The 3,946-nt window shown below is 47.1% G+C and overlaps 1 long non-coding RNA gene across 1 annotated transcript; it reads left to right on the forward strand.

Moving 5' to 3' along the window:
* Positions 1–980: 980 nt before the first annotated feature.
* Positions 981–3,138, forward strand: Gm33088. Its single transcript, XR_379980.1, has 2 exons — positions 981–1,459; positions 3,083–3,138. It is a non-coding gene; the product is annotated as a predicted gene, 33088 (long non-coding RNA).
* Positions 3,139–3,946: the final 808 nt, after the last annotated feature.

The raw sequence follows: 3,946 nt of genomic DNA on the forward strand, positions 1-3,946 counted from the left end.
ATTGAGTGTGTCTAACACGTAGACACATGCACACACACTGAGTGTGTCCAGAGAGATGAGCCAAGGCTCAGCTGCCTCAAAGTATTTGCCATGTAAATATGGACCAGAATTTGATCCCAGAACATACCATAAAGAGAGCTGGGCACATTGGTACGCATTTGTAGTCCTAGGACTGTAGCACCAGTACCAGTTAGCTCCCTGGGGCTTGCTGGATAGCCAGGCTAGTCTACTTGCAAGTTCCAGAACACTGAAAGACCCTGTCTCAAAAATCAAGGTGGGTGGAACTTGAGTAACAAAGCCTGAGTCCAACCTCACACACACACACACACACACACACACACACACACACACATGCACACACACATGCACACACACATGCATGCACACACACGCACACACACTACATTGAACACCCCTAACACACTGAACATCATCACTCAGCAATAGGCCCACTGCATAGACCTTGCTGTACAGCCAACTGGAAGCTGGGTTCACTGCTACTATCAAGGATCTACTACTTTAAAAAATGGCCATCATTCAAAGTATGGATTCTATCGTCATGAGGTTCAAATCTGTAAGACAAGATGTCGTCCACGAAGGACAAGCTGAAGATCCTTCCTCCGATCTCTTTGAAGCCTAGAAACCTTCCTGCTTCAAAGCCTGCGATGTTCCGTTGGCCCCAGCGTCTGCTGCCTTCACACTGGCACCTGTCTTTGGAAACTTAGAGGAAGGCGGGAACAGGCAGGAAATTGTTTGGGAATAGCAGATCTTTTTCATAGTTTGTATTCAATACTATTGGTTTTGGAATTATAAGAACAAAATGCCACAGGTAGAGGTGTGTGTGTGTGTGTGTGTTTGTGTGCTCCACCTTGAGTGACTGTTGCCCACTATTAATAGATGTGGGGAAAGCACGTCGTGACTAAGCACCATCACTCACTCCACTGTGCAGTTTCAATGTGTAACTGAGTTACCCTCAGCTTTGGGCTGTTCGAGGAGGATGACCAGACCAGCAGACCACACCCCCTGCTTCACTTGAACATTAACTCGGGCATTATTTTCTCTTTCTCGTGGTTTTTCCAAATCTTCAGTTCTTTGAAGAGGTTAAGTGGGGCCCTGCTGAACCTCCCAGAATGCTCGACCTTATTCAGCAGCTGGAAGGCAGTCCAGAGTCCTTGGAGGTTTGTTCTCACCACACCATGATAGCTGGCGCTTTCTGCCTCCTCCTTCAGATGAGCTGTGGGGACTGGATGCCGATCTATGGAAATGGCTTTCTGTGAGCAGCATCTGTCTCCCCAGACAAGTCCTGGGGCTGTGCTGGCACGCTGGCCCACGGAGCGCCCTCAGCCTTGCAACTGTTTGCCTTCGCTCCAGCTGTTACTTCCCGGAGGAAAGCAACCTTTTCCAATCCAGCTCTCAGAATGAACGCCTTAAACTCTTCTCTCCACACTAGTTGTCAGTGGTAAGTTTATGTCCTTAATGTGGCGGGAATAGGGCTGCCAACACTTGCATTCTGAACCAATCCAGTGTAGAATATACTTCTGAAAGTATAAGAAGACTCGCTGCAAACCAGATTGGGTTTGCTGGGGCAGGGCCGAAGCATCAGATTTTCAAAATATGCAGGCGATTTGGTTCTGCAACCACAACTGAAAAACCCGGTAAGCAACTACAGTATGCAACTTGTCCATGTTTGCCCAGGAGTTTCCCGATCTTGAAACTGGAAAGTCTTGGTGAAAGTGAAGAGTACACGGGAAGGCTTGGGAGGTAGCTTGGTTGGCAGAGTTCTGGTCTTGCAAGAGTAGGGATCTGACGTCAATCCCCAGAACCCATTAAAAAAAAAAAAAAAAAGTCCAGGCATGGCATCACAGGCCTGCAATCTCAGTACTGATAAGGCAGAGACCGGCAGGTCGCTAGAGCGCACTAGCCAGCCAACTCTTCCTCATTGGTGAGCTGCTGGCCAGAGAGAGACCCTATGTCAACAAACACGGTGAGAAATACACCTGAGACTGTTCTCTGGTCTCTACATCCATGCATATACATATGCATACTATACTCCCAGAGATGAACACACACACAGGAGTACATACAGATATAAGCCTACAGACACGCTTACACACACACACACACACATTGGGCTAACTGGGAGAAGACAGGAAACCAGCTGCAGGAGGCAAGGAACACCTGTATGGGGATGGCATAGAGGGAAAAAAATGAATGATCTGTAATTCATATAATAAATATATAATATATAATATATATAAAGATGCCCTGAGAAAAACAATTAATTTGTATACTAGGCTAAAACAGTTTAAATACCCTGAGGGTCTCATGTCCCAGATTAGCCAGAAGAGCTGAGCACCCTAGTCTCTTAGCCTCCTGGAGAAGACCTGAGTCACTCCAGACTTGTAACCATTGTGAAGAAACAGCCCTCCGGCCCGAGCCTCCTAGCTTAAAGCATTAGTGCAGACACTCTTCAGCCCCTGTGGGACTAGAGATTGTATCTCTTAGACCAATCTGACTCTGCCCTGTCATTGTGGGAATCATCAAACGGCCCAAGAGGGCACAGACAGACAAATGGCGGTGTTGAGATCATTGTGTGGGTCGGGAGGATGCCCTGCTCCAGTGCCTGGCTGGGTTCAACGCCAGCTGCCCTGGTAAGACTCCTGGATGTTCACATCACAACCACAGGCTGAGAGCAGAGCCTAGAACCACCTGCTGGCCACATGCTCCCTTCAATGAGTGCATTTTATGGGCTTTTGTTTATTTTGAACCACTATCACCTATGTAAAATTTATTTGGAAAAAAAACGAATTAATTTGCTCAGGTTCTAGCTCCTGGGACTGGGTCTTTCACGTGCCTGACTGTGTATTCCCTCTCCCTGACCCTCTCCCTCCCCCTCTCCAATTCTAGAATGGGCCCAGGGATCTGTATGTGCCAGTGATCTTCAGGCACCACTAAGATCCACTATATTTATAGATATTTTTCCTACATGTGATTTTTTCCACATTTCATGTTTCTGCAAGTAAACATGAATGCTATACTCAATGTATCTATTTTATATGGTTATGTTCTTCTCTCTCCCCAGGCTGCCCCGTAATTCCTCGCTTGTCATATGCTGAATAAAGAAAATAATATCTAGGAGTTCAAAGTATTCCTTATGATCTAACCACCACCTCTGTGAAGAAGACTGGCGCAGAGATGATGAAGAAGTTCTGCCCACTGGTTTGGTTGCTCCTGGGCTCATAGCTAAGCCCCTCTCTTAGACCTTACAGGCTCATCTGCTCACAGTGGGCCTGGCTCTTCTCCATCAACCAACAACCAAGAGAACACTACACAGGTCTGATGGAGGCATATCCTCAACTGAGGTTCCATCCACCCAGATGACTCTAGTTTGTAACAAGTCAGCAAACGCCTATTGGGACAGCATCCTAGCTGCAGAATGTAATGTCTGTAGACACTGCTGCAAGTGAGAAAAGGAACTGAGGCCCCGAAACCTGGGGACTCCCAGAGGAGGAGTTTCCTGTCTAACATGGAGTTATTTGTCTTACACTCTTTGGGCCATAAACTTTCATCACACAATCCATACAAAAGTTGCAAGAGACAGCCGGCTCCTTGTTCAAACTCATCAGTCTGAGCTTGACAGAAACAACTCGCCCATCTGGAGCTGGAGGAAGAGGAATGAACAGATTTTTAAAATAATTATTCATAAGATGTCAGCTCTCATAACACTGTTTCTTGATTATCTGCCGACCTGAGGGGTCTTGCTCTGCTCCCAGAATAATGTGTGACACACTGGCATCCTGCTGGTCAGTGGTGACAAGATATTCTGGGGGTTGGAGGGGGCCTGTCAGGCAGGGCGGCCTGAGTGTCCTTTGTCTATAGTCCACGGGGAGGTTTGTTCAGTATATATCTGGGGCAGGAGGAGCTGTGTATGTAGACAAATGCCTTG

The sequence above is a fragment of the Mus musculus genome, chromosome 9 (assembly GCF_000001635.26).
Source record: "Mus musculus strain C57BL/6J chromosome 9, GRCm38.p6 C57BL/6J".
In the NCBI taxonomy this organism is placed as follows: Eukaryota; Metazoa; Chordata; class Mammalia; order Rodentia; family Muridae; genus Mus; species Mus musculus.